Source organism: Phyllobates terribilis, unplaced genomic scaffold (assembly GCF_046119375.1).
Source record: "Phyllobates terribilis strain yellow unplaced genomic scaffold, ASM4611937v1 Scaffold_7__3_contigs__length_470593459, whole genome shotgun sequence".
NCBI lineage: Eukaryota > Metazoa > Chordata > Amphibia > Anura > Dendrobatidae > Phyllobates > Phyllobates terribilis.
The window spans coordinates 307,161,943-307,177,593 of NW_027362767.1; positions in this window are offsets into that span (position 1 = coordinate 307,161,943).

Sequence of the window (15,651 nt, forward strand, 5' to 3'; positions counted from 1 at the left end):
CTGGAACGCCGCAAGTGAGCGCACTCTATGCGGACCTTGTGAAGCAGTGCATCAAGATCCGGATAGTCCCTCAAAAAACTCTGCACGACCAAGTTGAGCACATGTGCCAGACATGGGATGTGAGTGAGGTTGCCTAGACCCAGAACTGCCACCAGATTTCGGCCATTGTCACACACTACCATGCCTGGCTGGAGATTCGCTGGCACAAACCACACGTCGCTCTGCTGCTTGATGGCATTCCAGAGCTCTTGCGCTGTGTGGCTTCGATTTCCCAAAGAAATTAATTTTAATACGGCCTGTTGACGTTTGTCCACGACTGTGCTCATATCGGTCATCATAACAGGTAACCGTTCACGGGTCGATGTGGAGGTAGACCGTGACGGCTCCTGCAGCACTGATTCAGAGGAATTGGAGTATGGGGAGGAGTCAATGTGTACAGACTGGATTCCTGCAATCCTTGGAGTTGGCAGAACACGTACAGCGCCACTCTCAAGATCTGTACCCGACTCCACAACATTTACCCAATGGGCAGTGAGGGAAAGGTATCGTCCCTGTCCATGCTTACTGGTCCACGCATCGGTGGTCAGGTGGACCTTGCTACTGACGGCGTTTTGTAGCGCATGTTTAATTTTTCCTTCCACATGCTGTTGCAGGGCAAGGATGGCTTGCCTGCTGAAATAAAAGCGGCTGGGCACATTGTATTGTGGGACTGCCAATGCCATAAAGTTACGGAAGGTGTCAGTCTCCACCAGCCTGAATGATAGCATTTCAAGGGCCAGTAGTTTAGCAATGCCAGCATTCAGAGCCTGTGCTCGGGGGTGGTTTGCCGAGTATGGGCGCCTTTTCTCCCATGCCTGTGCTAACGATGGCTGTAGACTGGCCTGGGAGTGTGAGGATGACAGGGAAAGTGGTGCTGTGGGTGGAATTACACTGTGTCTCTGTACAACAGTGCCAGAGATTCTTCCATGGCGATCCTGTGAGGAAGCCGAACCAGCTGTGTGTGAGCTGGAGGAAGAGGCTACAACACGAGCTGAAGAGTAGAGATGAGCGGTGTTCGACTAGAACTGTTCGCCAATTTCAAATTCGAGCTGTTTTGGGCGGTGTTCGAGTTGTTCGACGAACCCGAACGATTTGCAAAAAATTCGGCTGTTCGAGGTTATGTTCGATAACTGTTCGTGCACCAAAAGCGTGTCCTGCATGTCTGGCGCTATTTAGAGAACCAATCATGCAGGGATTGTCTGCCACTCACTGTAATGCCACAGCCATGGTGGTTGTGGCATTACAGTGATTGCCCAAATCGATGGAAACAGTGCTCACAGTGAAACATGAAAAGCCGGCAATTCAGCAGCGGCATACACCGGTACCCGACAATTTAGAACCGAAAGAATAGAGTATCACACATAGATTAGATAGATAGAAACATGTCAGTCACATATATAAGAAGTACAGTGACAGTGGTGGTTACTGTACTTGTCATTTAGTGTAAAGGATTTATTAAAAAAAATATTAGTGTTTTCATGCACCGTCTCCTTAAAAAAGCCGGCCGGCAATTCAGCATCGGTACCCGACAATTTAGAATAGAAGGAATAGAGAATCACACATAGATTAGATAGATAGAAACATGTCAGTCACATATATATGAAGTACAGTGACAGTGTTGATTACTGAGCTTGTCATTTAGTGTTAAAATAAAGGATTTATTTTAAAAAAAATTGGCGTGTGGTTCCCCGTAATTTTAGTCTCTAGCGGAGGTTAAGCAGACAGCTGGGGCAGATGTTTGAAGCCTGGGAAGGGGTAATACCCACTGAGCTTCCCAGGCTACTATTATCAGCCCCCAGCTGAATACCTAGCCTTTACTAGCTATTAAAATGGGGGACCCCCAAAAAATGACGTGGGGTCCCCCCTATTTTAATAGCTAGCAAAGGCTAGGCAGACAGCTGAGGGCTGATATTAATAGCCCAGGAAGGGTGCCATGAATATTGGCCCCCTCCCAGGCTAGAAACACCAGCCGTCAGCCGCCCCAGAAATGGCGCATCCATAGGATGCGCCAATTCTGGCACTTAGCCTCGCTCTTCCCACTGCCCTGTAGCGGTGGCAGTGGGGTAATAGGGCTGGGGTTGATGTCAGCTTATAATGCCAGCTGACATCAAGCCCAGGTTAGTAATGGAGAGGCGTCTATAAGACACCCCCAATACTAACCCCATAGTCAAAGTTACAAAAAAACACAAACACCCAGAATAAAGTCCTTTAATTGAAATAAAGACACAATTCTTTATTGTTCTAAATTAAACCATACTTACCATCACGCCCATTCCAGCTGAAGCCAACGATCTCCTGCAATAAAAGAAAAATAATAAAGCAACATCATCCTTACCTTTCCATGGTTCCCACGACGGCTTCAGCTCTGCTACATTCACATAACAGGCTGGATCTCAGCAGAACCCTGCCATCCAGCTTGCCATGCCGCACACACTGAGAAGCGCAGGCATGCTTGCGCTCCTCAGTGTCTGGCTGTGACGGCATCCAGATGAGCCGAGTTCATGTCCAATGAACTCGGCTCACCTCATGCACGTCACTGACAGCGTGGGAAAATTCTCACGCTGAAGCGCTGAGTGCAGGAGAATTTTCCCATGCTGTCAGTGACGTGCATGAAGTGAGCTGAGTTTATTGGACATGAGCTCACCTCATGCACGTCACTGACAGCGTGGGAGAATTCTCACGCTGAAGCGCTGAGTGCAGGAGAATTTTCCCACGCTGTCAGTGACGTGCATGAGGTGAGCCGAGTTCATTGGACATGAACTCGGCTCATCTGGATGCTGTCACAGCGAGACACTGAGGAGCGCAAGCATGCCTGCGCTTCTCAGTGTCTGCGGCATGGCAAGCTGGATGGCAGCGTTCTGCTGCAGTCCAGCCTGTCATCTCGATGTAGCAGAGCTGAAGCTGTCGTGGGAACCATGGAAAGGTAAGGATGAGGTTGCTTTATTATTTTTCTTTTATTGCAGGAGATCGTTGGCTTCAGCTGGAATGGGCGTGATGGTAAGTATGGTTTAATTTAGAACAATAAAGAATTGTGTGTTTATTTCAATTAAAGGACTTTTTTCTGGGTGTTGTGTTTTTTTTAAATACTTTACTAGAAATTCATGGTGATCATGTCTAATATTGGGAAAAGATCAGATGTTCCAAAAGATAAACAAATTATACTTGGCACCTGGAATATCAACACCCATTCTGCGATACACAAAGGCCTGCTTGATCTGTGCAACTTGCAATCCAGGAAAAACAGAGAAGACTCCACCAAAACATCTGGCAAAACCACTGTACCCATTTCAGAGAATCCAAGTTGACCATATTCAGATGCCCAAAGTAGGGAAATATGAATATGTTCTGGTAATAGTGGATATGTTTTCAGGCTGGCCTGAGGCCTACCCAGTCACTAAAATGACAGCCCGCACCACAGCTAGCTAAGAAACTGATGACAGAGGTTGTGTGTAGATCTGAGGTACCAGAAGTAGTAGAAAGTGACCAGGGACCAGCATTCACGGCCCAACTCTACAGGGATCTGTGGAGTATGGTAGGAACTAGCTTAGGTTTTCATACGCCTTACAATCCCAAAAGTAGTGGGAAGGTTGAGAGACTGAATGGTACTTTAAAGTCCAATTTGTTGAAGATTAATCAGGAGACACAAATTCCCTGGCCAGACGGTCTTCCCATTGCCCTGTACTCAATCAGAAACACCCTGACAGGCCAACACAAACTGACTCCCTATGAGACTTTGTTTGGAGGAGCCCCAAGGTTGGGAGGGTATTTCCCCCAAGAGATGGTTGCAGGTAGTGATACTATTGTTAACTATGTAATACAATTGTCCAAAGAACTTGCAATAACACATGCTGCAGTCTTGTCTTCCATCCCTGATCCTGACAGTGACGAGCATACTCACTCAATCAAACCTGGAGACTGGGTGGTCGTTAAAAAGCACGTCCGGAAGTCCTCTCAGATACGAGGGCCCATTCCAAGTGATCTTGGTGACACCTACATCAGTCAAAGTCGAAGGGAAGGCCACTTGGATCCACGCTTCACATTGCAAGAGGACCCCAGCACCAGCACAGACATCAGACTGTATATCCTTTACTGCATTGTTTTTGTGAGCGTTCAGAATCCCGAGTCCCAGGTAGCAATTACTCAAGAAAGAAGGGGGCGTATGTCAGATGTTCGGGGACTCTTGTTGTACCTATATTCCAGATAATGTTGGCCCTACAGGCAAAGTAACAATTGCTCTAAAGAAACTTACTAGTTTATCAGAAGAACTTAAAGAAAATTCAGGGATCAAGGATCCATGGGACCAGTATTTCTCATGGATGAGTGGCTGGCAGAAATGGTTAGTTCAGGTGGGGATGGCAATTTTTGTAATAATGATTATATTAGCGATGATGGCATGTTGTGTTGTTCCTTGTATACGGAAATTAATATAAAAACTGTGGATCCTATAATGGTAATGACTGATGAGGAAACTAATAACTGGACAGAAGAATCTTTGACAACAATCCAGATTAAACAGTCAGTCTTAAGTAATAAGTCTAAAGGCCCCGTCACGCAGTAGCGATTTCGCTGGCGATCTTGTTGTGTGTGAAGGGGCCTTAACACTTGATTGTGGCAGCTGTATAGTTCCCTTGTTTGTGGTGGTTTGTGTGTTGGTGTCCATCCGGCAGTGTAGCGGACAGGCTTGTCTGGGGAATCTGGCCTCGGCTGGCTCCTCCCACTAGGGGCGGAGAAGTACGTGGGCGGGTCTGTGTGTTTGCACTTCGGCTGGAGCGTTCACCCACTGCCAGAGGAGAAGGGAGCTGTGAAAGCAGGATTTGATTACTTATATCTAGAATTTATATTATTAAATGTAACCTCTAGATTCTTTGTGTGAAATTTTTGCTATGTATTTCTATAAGTGCTTAGCAGAGAGGGGGTCTGATGAAGGGTTTCAAAAATGTTATTAGGGGGGACTGTTAAAGATAAGATTCTAAAATCTACTAAAAAACATTATATGAAACTCTGATGTATACTAAATATCTATACTTATATTCTGTTATATGTTATGAATCTTGTTTTGCATATATCTGTTATATTGGATATCATTTAGTCATATATACCCTCACTTTAATATATATTATGAAAACCTTGATATATACAGTACAGACCAAAAGTTTGGACACACCTTCTCATTTAAAGATTTTTCTGTATTTTCATGACTTTGAAAATTGTACATTCACACTGAAGGCATCAAAACTATGAATTAACACATGTGGAATTATATACTGAGCATAAAAGTGTGAAACAACTGAAAATATGTCTTATATTCTAGGTTCTTCAAAGTAGCCACCTTTTGCTTTGATGACTGCTTTGCACACTCTTGGCATTCTTTTGATGAGCTTCAAGAGGTAGTCACCGGAAATGGTCTTCCAACAATCTTGAAGGAGTTCCCAGAGATGCCTAGCACTTGTTGGCCCTTTTGCCTTCACTCTGCGGTCCAGCTCACCCCAAACCATCTCGATTGGATTCAGGTCTGGTGACTGTGGAGGCCAGGTCATTTGGCGTAGCACCCCATCACTCTCCTTCTTGGCCAAATAGCCCTAACACAGCCTGGAGGTGTGTTTGGGGTCATTGTCCTGTTGAAAAATAAATTATGGTCCAACTAAACGCAAACCGGATGAAATAGAATGCCGCTGCAAGATGCTGTGGTAGACATGCTGGTTCAGTATGCCTTCAATTTTGAATAAATCCCCAACAGTGTCACCAGCCAAGCACCCCCACACAATCACACCTCCTCCTCCATGCTTCATGGCGGGAACCAGGCATGTAGAGTCTATCCGTTCACCTTTTTTGCGTCGCACAAAGACACGGTGGTTGGAACCAAAGATCTCAAATTTGGACTCATCAGACAAAAGCACAGATTTCCACTGGTCTAATGTCCATTCCTTGTGTTCTTTAGCCCAAACAAGTCTCTTCTGCTTGTTGCCTGTCCTTAGCAGTGGTTTCCTAGCAGCTATTTTACCATGAATGCCTGCTGCACAAAGTCTCCTCTTAACAGTTGTTGAAGAGATGTGTCTGCTGCTAGAACTCTGTGTGGCATGGACCTGGTCTCTAATCTGAGATGCTGTTAACCTGTGATTTCTGAGGCTGGTGACTCGGATAAACTTATCCTCAGAAGCAGAGGTGACTCTTGGTCTTCCTTTCCTGGGGCGGTCCTCATGTAAGCCAGTTTCTTTGTAGCGCTTGATGGTTTATGCAACTGCACTTGGGGACACATTCAAAGTTTACCCAATTTTTCGGACTGACTGACCTTCATTTCTTAAAGTAATGATGGCCACTTGTTTTTCTTTACTTAGCTGTTTTTTTCTTGCCATAATACAAATTCTAACAGTCTATTCAGTAGGACTATCAGCTGTCTATCCACCTGACTTCTGCACAACACAACTGATGGTCCCAACCCCATTTATAAGGCAAGAAATCCCACTTATTAAACCTGACAGGGCACACCTGTGAAGTGAAAACCATTTCCGGTGACTACCTCTTGAAGCTCATCAAGAGAATGCCAAGAGTGTGCAAAGCAGTCATCAAAGCAAAAGGTGGCTACTTTGAAGAACCTAGAATATAAGATATATTTTCAGTTGTTTCACACTTTTTTGTTAAGTATATAATTCCACATGTGTTAATTCATAGTTTTGATGCCTTCAGTGTGAATGTACAATTTTCAAAGTCATGAAAATACAGAAAAATCTTTAAATGAGAAGGTGTGTCCAAACTTTTGGTCTGTACTGTATATATCAGATATCTGTACTCGTGTGTCACTATATAAATATCCTGAAAGGATTAGTTGGAGCTGGTTATAAAAGTGAACTTTCAAATTGTTTACAAGAAGGAGACGAGACAAAGGATTCAACATGACACCTCCCAAGAGAATATCCTGAGGAATGAGGAGATTATCTGGGGAGGAAACATTTAACCCCATAGGACAACATAATGAGACTTATCTATACCATGGGCCAGAGACTACTGTGATTGCTCAATTGCCTCAGGGCGACACCCTATTGGGACCTTCCTCCATACTGAACATATATATGTTATGCTGGAATAATAAACACATCTTTCCTGCGCCATTTTTCTTCAAGAGAAGTTCAGTATCTGACTCTGTCTGTCCGATATCAAAGCTTCACGTATACACTTGAATAAGTTAATTTGGCAAGGGATAAGCAAAGGGATGGGGTCCTTTGAACCTCACTTCCACAAGCTGAGTTCATTGGACATGAGCTCACCTCATGCACGTCACTGACAGCGTGGGAAAATTCTCACGCTGAAGCGCTGAGTGCAGGAGAATTTTCCCACGCTGTCAGTGACTTGCATGAGGTGAGCTGAGCTCATTGGACATGAACTCGGCTCATCTGGATGCCGTCACAGTCAGACACTGAGGAGCGCAAGCATGCCTGCGATTCTCAGTGTCTGCGGCATGGCAAGCTGGATTGCAGCGTTCTGCTGCGATCCAGCCTGTCATCTCGATGTAGCAGAGCTGGAGCTGTCCTGGGAACCATCGAAAGGTAAGGATGATGTTGCTTTATTATTTTTCTTTTATTGCAGGAGATCGTTGGCTTCAGCTGGAATGGGCGTGATGGTAAGTATGGTTTAATTTAGAACAATAAAGAATTGTGTGTTTATTTCAATTAAAGGACTTTATTCTGGGTGTTTGTGTTTTTTTTTAACTTTCACTATGGGGTTAGTAATGGGGGTGTCTTATAGACGCCTCTCCATTACTAACCTGGGCTTGATGTCAGCTGGCATTATAAGCTGACATCAACCCCAACCCTATTACCCCACTGCCACCGCTACAGGGCAGTGGGAAGAGCGAGGCTAAGTGCCAGAATTGGCGCATCCTATGGATGCGCCATTTCTGGGACGGCTGACGGCTGGTGTTTCTAGCCTGGGAGGGGGCCAATATTCATGGCACCCTTCCTGGGCTATTAATATCAGCCGCCAGCTGTCTGCCTAGCCCTTGCTAGCTATTAAAATAGGGGGGACCCCACATCATTTTTTGGGGGGGTCCCCCATTTTAATAGCTAGTAAAGGCTAGGTATTCAGCTGGGGGCTGATATTAGTAGCCTGAGAAGCTCCGTGGGTATTACCCTCTTCCCAGGCTTCAAACATCTGCCTCAGCCGTCTGCTTAACCTCTGCTAGAGACTAAAATTACAGGGAACCCCATGCCAATTTTTTTTTAAATAAATCCTTTATTTTAACACTAAATGACAAGTACAGTAACCAACACTGTCACTGTACTTCTTATATATGTGACTGACATGTTTCTATCTATCTAATCTATGTGTGAAGCTCTATCTTTCTGTTCTAAATTGTCGGGCACCACTGCTGAATTGCCGGCTGGCTTTTTTAAAGAGACGGTGCATGAAAACACTAATATTTTTTTTAATAAATCCTTTACACTAAATGACAAGTACAGTAACCACCACTGTCACTGTACTTCTTATATATGTGACTGACATGTTTCTATCTATCTAATCTATGTGTGATGCTCTATTCCTTCTTGTCTAAATTGTCGGGTACCGGTGTATGCCTCTGCTGAATTGCCGGCCGGCTTTTTTAAAGAGAGTGTCTTCTGAGCAGTTTGTCAGCTTTTGGACACCTTTGAAGGTGTTTTCTATGTGTTTCTATGTGTTTTTGTTTGCCTGCCATTGGTTTTAACGGTGTTCGACGGTGTTCTAAGGTGTTCGACGAACAGTTCCTCGAACATCCCGGTGTTCGACGAACCGAACCCGAACACTACGGGGGTGGCTCAACACTACTGAAGAGGTGGTAGGTGGCGCTGTAGGTTGGCCTAGGTCTTCAGTGTGTTTTTGTAACTCCACCACGTGCTTGGTCCGCATATGTTTCCACATATTTGTGGTATTGAGGTTGCTGACACTTTTCCCTCTTTTCACCTTCTGATTACACAGCTTGCATTTGACAAAGCAAATGTCATCTGCAACTGTGTCAAAAAAGGACCAGACACTGCAAGTCTTGGGAGCGCCCGCTTCGGATTTTGGAAGAGCCATGCTCCTAATGGGTGCCGAAGTGGAGGCTACAGACAACCAAGTCTGTCCCTCCTTTTTGGGCCATTCTGGGAATCTCTTCCTCAGAGCTGCTCCCACCACCTGCTGCCCCTCACGCCATGATGGGTCAAGGACCTCATCATCTACACCACCCTCTTCAAACAACTGCTTCTCCTGGGTAGTCTCGACAGCACAGTACGCACCAGAAAGTGGCACCTGAGTCTCATCATCAGATGCATACTGAGGTGTGCTGCTGACCATAGGCACTGGCCAACCCGCCTCTTCAGATTCAGAGAGACAAAACGGTTGCGCATCACTGCATACTACCTCTTCTTCAAATTCTCGAATTCTGCTTGGCTGGCCCCCTCTTTCCAAGCCAAGAGATTCAGAGAACAGAAGTAGAGATGGCTCCTGTCCAGGGCTCTCTCACTGCCTGGTCAATTTGTCAGGTGGTGAAGAGACAGATGGGTGCTCTTCAGTGCTCAGGACCTGAGAGGATCTGGAACTAATTGAAGTCGATGCGTTAGCTGCCATCCATCTGACAACGGCTTCAATTTGGTCCTCCCGCAGCAGTGGGGTACGGCTAGCTCCTACAAAGCTGCGCATAAAGGACTGTTCCCTGGTAAAACTGGGGGATGCTGAGTCACTGGTGCCCGCAGCAGGCACAGAATCCCCACGTCCTCTCCCTGCAGGCACAGAATCCTCACGTCCTCTCCCTGCAGAAACTCCACGCCCACGACCACATGCCTTACTCCCTGCCTTCTTCATCTTGGTAGACTGATAAAGATAGGCAGAAAAGTACTAAGGGCTTAGTGTGCTTATTCCTGAACAGCTGCTAACAGGTATAAGAAACACTCATTCTATAAAGTGTGGACTAGACTTTAATATGAGCTAATGTGGCCTACACAACTGTAAAGTGGAGTGTTTGGTGAACTTTATTTAGGTTTTTTTTTTCACAAAAAGACACTGGATGTGCCCAAAGATGTAATACCGATAGTATCACAAACTTTTTGTAGCTATTACAATGTAGGAAGGTAACCTACAATGCAATAGATGAGGCTACAAAAAATAGGCTAATACTAATCTGGCTGGGGCTGCAGGGCACAATGCTGCAGAAAGGCTCCTCTATCTACTCCTATATAGTGTGTTTGGAACCAATGTAGCTGAATACGGATGGAACCACCACACTAATAGGAGAAATCAGGAAAAATGTTCAATTAGCAAAAAAGGACAATGTATGAGGCTGTGACTCACGCTGAGCACACTACAACCAGACGTGGCTGAAGCACACACTACAGCGTGAGCTGCACTCACACACACAGACCTTGCAGACAGCGGTGAACAGCACAAAGAACTGCGCACTAGCGCTGCAAGGCACAGCGATTTATAAAGTAGCTTGGGTAAAGCAGAATAGACCAAATAGGTAGCTAAAACTGTCCCTCAGAACAACAGCGTCCTATCCCTAACTGAATTTACAGCAGAGTGAGCTCAAAATGGCGGCGGCGGCTTTTATAGTGCATCATGACATCAATTCAGCAGCCAATCACAGCCATGCCATTAGTTAACATGCCTAACAGGATGTGCCCACACTTCTTAGGATCCTCATTGGCTGAATAAAATGAAACTGGCTCATTGCATTATGGGAACTTCCGATTCCGGTATACAATATTGCAAAAGTATCGGAATTAAGTATCGGAATTCCGATACCGCGAATATCGGCCGATACCCGATATTTCAGTATCGGAATGCTCAACACTAACTGTGACCATTAAGAAACATGACATAGAATTTAAAAAAATTAATAAATACCCTGCAGTAAGTAAATAAGTAAATAGTAATAGTAGATGTTAATAACAGTGGGTACTTAGTTGAAACTGTTTTAATCAAAATAGCATGAAAGCCATCCCACCGTGACAAGGTGTACCCCCTCAGGTTTGGTCCTATCTCTAAAGTAAAACCTCTCTATGTGCCAGCAGGTCTCAGTAGATGCTGGCAGAGAAGAACTCAGGCCTGACTGTTCAAACACTTGCCCATTGAAAGATATATAAACTAAATGCACTGCCCAAAAAAGGGGAATTACTCCTCTGTATGTACAACGTGCAAAAAACTAAAGCAAAACCAAAGAAATGAGCTGGAACACATATTGATATACTGTAAGTGTAATGCGCAGGTGCACATTCACACTGTGGCCATTAACAAACATAACTTACAATGAAAACAAACAAAATGAATAAATACCCTGCAGTAAGTAAATAGCAATAGTACATGTGAATAATATAGGGTACTTACTTTATACTGTTTTGATCAAAAAAGTGTATGCCATTCCACCGCAACAAGGTGTACCCACCCAGGATGGTTCTATCTCTAAAGTAATACATCTCTGTGGGTCAGCAGGCCTCAATAGATACGGGCAGCACTCTCCAAATATTAAATGCACCAATTATTGTATACAAGAATAATCAACTAGGCAACCATGTTAATATATAAAAAAGAGGGACTGCAATACCCAAAAATGTAATGAAACCTGAAGGTATTACTTAGTTTGAAAAATAAAAAGATGTCTTAAAGGTGAACGTGTACATGTCTCTGTGATATATATACAGTGGGGCAAATAAGTATTTGATACACTGTCGATTTTGCAAGTTTTCCCACCTACACAGAATGGAGAGTCTGTAATTTTCATTCTAGTTACACTTCAACTATGACAGAATCTAAAAATAAAAACCAGAAAATCACATTGAAGGACTTGGTAAATGACCTATAGAGAGCTGGGACCACAGTCTCAAACATTACTGTTAGTAACACACTATGCCATCATGGATTAAAATCCTGCAGGGCACGCAAGGTCCAGCTGCTATTGCCAGCACATGTTCAGGCATGTTTTAGGTTTGCCAGTGACCATTTGGATGATTTGGAGGAGGCATGGGAGAAGGTCATGTGGTCAGATGAGACCAAAATAGAACTTTTTGGCATCAACTCCAGTCTCCATGTTTGAAGGAAGAAGAAGGATGGACACAACTCCAAGAACACAGTCCTAACCGTGAAGCATGGTGGGGAAAACATCATTCTTTGGGGATGCTTTTCTGCAAAGGGGACAGGAAGACTAGACCATATTGAAGGGAGGATGAATAGGGTCTTGTATCGTGAGATTTTGGCCAACAGCCTCCTTCCCTCAGTAAGAGCATTGAAGAAGGATCATGGCTGGGTTTTGCAGCATGACAATGACCCAAAACACACAGATAGGGCATCTTACGGAGCATAAGAAGCATTTCAAGGTCCTGGAGTGGCCTAGCCAGTCTCCAGACCTGAACCCAATAGTAAATCTTTGGAGAGAGCTGAATCTCAATGTTGCCCAGCAACAGTCCAGAAACCTGAAAGATCTGGAGAAGATCTATGTGGAGGAGTGGGCCAAAATCACTGCTGCAGTGTGTGCAAACTTGGTCAAGAACTACAGGAAACATCTGACCTATATAATTGCAAACAAAGGTTTCAGTACCAAATATTAAGTTCTGTTTTTCTGATATATCAAACACTTATTTCATGCAAAAAAAATGCAAATTAATTATGTAAAAATCATACAATGTGATTTTCTGGATTTTTTTTAAGATTTTGTCTCTCAAAGGTGAAGTGTATCTATGATAAAAATAACAGACCTATCCATTCTTTGTAGGTGGGAAAACTTGCAAAATCGTCAGTGTATCAAATATCGTATATTCCGGCGTATAAGACGACTTTTGAAGACTGAAAAATCTTCTGTCTAGTCTGGGGTCGTCTTATACGCCGGTAATGTTTTTGAACTTTCAGAAATTGACATGTGGGGATACTCTGGGGGTGTTAATAAGCTGCCGTGGCCGTATCCCTGCCATGTGGGAGTTAATATAAGGTGGAGGGAGTTAAAATACGGCGGCGGTAGGTCCAGACAGTCAGCGCTTCTGTGCTGAAACTGACACAGCGCAGCGTATTCCCAGCAGCGGAGACAGACAGAACCTAGCGAACTTTTCTGACACATCGCAGTGTCTTCCCAGCTCCGGACACAGCGCAGGGCTTCTGTGCCGACAGCTTTCACTTGTCACAGAAGCGCTGCGCTGTGTCCGGAGCTGGGAAGTTTTAAACAATCACACAGCCCCATACTGCTTCCCCGCAGCCTCCCACCCCGCAGCCTCCGCTCCCCTCACCACCTCCCATCCCGATCGTAAGTTAGGACCGGGCGGGGAGCGCAGCACCAAGGAGCTGGGAGCGAAGGACCCGGGCGGGGAAGCCGGCAGTGAAAAGACTTCACCGCCGGCTTTCCCGTTCTGTGCTGCGCTTTCCCGCCGGTTATTTCAAATGAACAGCTGAGGTATCAGGTGATGCCGATCAGCTGTTCATTTGAAGGCGCCGCGGTGCCCTCAGAGGGTTCATGTGAGTTCATGCTTGACTGCATTGCATGAACTCACATGAACTTTCCCACGGTCTCACAGGTCAGCCTCACCTCCCAGACCCGTCATGATTGGTGTATGCGGGTGTCTGTGCGTGTGTCTGCGAGTGTGTGTGGGGTGTCTGCGAGTGTGTGTGGGGTGTCTGTGCGATGTCTGCGGGTGTGTGCGGTGTCTGTGAGATGTCTGTGAGATGTCTGCGAGTGTGTGCGGGTGTGCGCGGTGTCTGTGCGATGTGTCTGTGCGATGTCTGCGAGTGTGTGCGGGGTGTCTGTGCGATGTCTGGGGTGTGTGCGGTGTCTGTGCGATGTGTGCGGTGTCTGTGCGATGTCTGCGGGTGTGCGCGGTGTCTGTGCGATGTGTGCGGGTGTGTGCGTGCAGGCAGACATAGGCCGATGTGACACTACTACTCCCATCGGCCTATGTCTGTCCCCCGTCCACTCGTGCCAGCAGGATCAGCTCGATGGGAGCAGTAGTTCCCATCAGCCTGATCCTGCTATTTAAATTGCCCTACTGTGTCCCCAATAAATGTTAAATACATGTCATTGGTGGCCAGTGGTTACCTACAATAAATTAGTTCATACATTACCTGTCCCCGCCGATCGCCACCTAAAATAAAGTAAAAAATAAAAAACTACACCTATACTCACCTAGACACCTAATTCCCCGAAGCCATCGATCTCCTGTAATAAAATATAAAATAATAAACCACAACCTTATCCTTACCCCTCCGTAGTAGTCCACGAGTGTCCCACGAAGATCTCCAGTTTAGAGCAGCCACATAGAATGTGACCGCTCTGAACCGCTGCCGCCGCTAGAATGACGGGGCCGTAAAGCAGCCCCATCATTGCATAAGCGGGTTCGCCGGAGTTCAGGCAGCGCTGCTCCGGTTAGCTGCTTTACGGCCCTGCTGTATCGTGAGAAATTCCCACGGTACAGCAGTGCCGTAAAGGAGGTCTCCGGAGCTGCGCTGACTGAATGCACTCCGGTGACCTCAGTCAGTGGCTCCCGCTGCCGGGAGCGGACGTGTTCCCGGCAGCGTGAGCTTACAGCAACCATGCACAGCTGTCACCATCTCCAGATGTGACAGCTGTGCATGGGAGATCAGCGCAGGAACGTGGACAGGTAACTATTTCTTTTTAGTAAACTAAGAATTAAATAAAATGGTGTGGTTTATTTCAAATAAATTATTTTTTTCTGGGTGTAGTGTGTTTTTTCTTTTTAACACTTTGTAGGTTAGTAATGGGGGTGTCTTATAGACGCCCATCATTACTAACCTGGGCTTCATGGCAGCTGGCGCTGACATGAACCCCAGCCCTATTACCCCCTGCCACCGCACCAGGGCAGCGTGGAAGAGCGAGGCTAAGTGCCAGAATTGGCGCATCCTATGGATGCGCCATTTCTGGGGCGGCTGACGGCTGGTGTTTCTAGCCTGGGAGGGGGCCAATATTCATGGCACCCTTCCTGGGCTATTAATATCAGCCCCCAGCTGTCTGCCTAGCCTTTGCTAGCTATTAAAATAGGGGGGACCCCACGTCATTTTTTTGGGGGGGTCCCCCATTTTAATAGCTAGTAAAGGCTAGGTATTCAGCTGGGGGCTGATATTAGTAGTCTGGGAAGCTCCGTGGGTATTACCCCCTTCCCAGGCTTCAAACATCTGCCCCAGCTGTCTGCTTAACCTCCGCTAGAGACTAAAATTAAGGGGAACCCCACGCCAATTTTTTTTTAAATAAATCCTTTATTTTAACACTAAATGACAAGTACAGTAATCAACACTGTCACTGTACTTCATATATATGTGACTGACATGTTTCTATCTATCTAATCTATGTATGATTCTCTATTCCTTCTATTCTAAATTGTCGGGTACAGATGCTGAATTGCCGGCCGGCTTTTTTAAAGAGGCGGTGCATGAAAACACTATTATTTTTTTAAATAAATCCTTTACACTAAATGACAAGTACAGTAAGCAACAATGTCACTGTACTTCATATATATGTGACTGACATATTTCTATCTATCTAATCTATGTGTGAAGCTCTATTCTTTCTGTTGTAAATTGTCGGGTACCGGTGTATGCCGCTGATGAAAATGGATGATAGTAATGTTGTTGTTGTATGCCTTATGTTTATGAGTGACAGTTTTCCTGCTATAT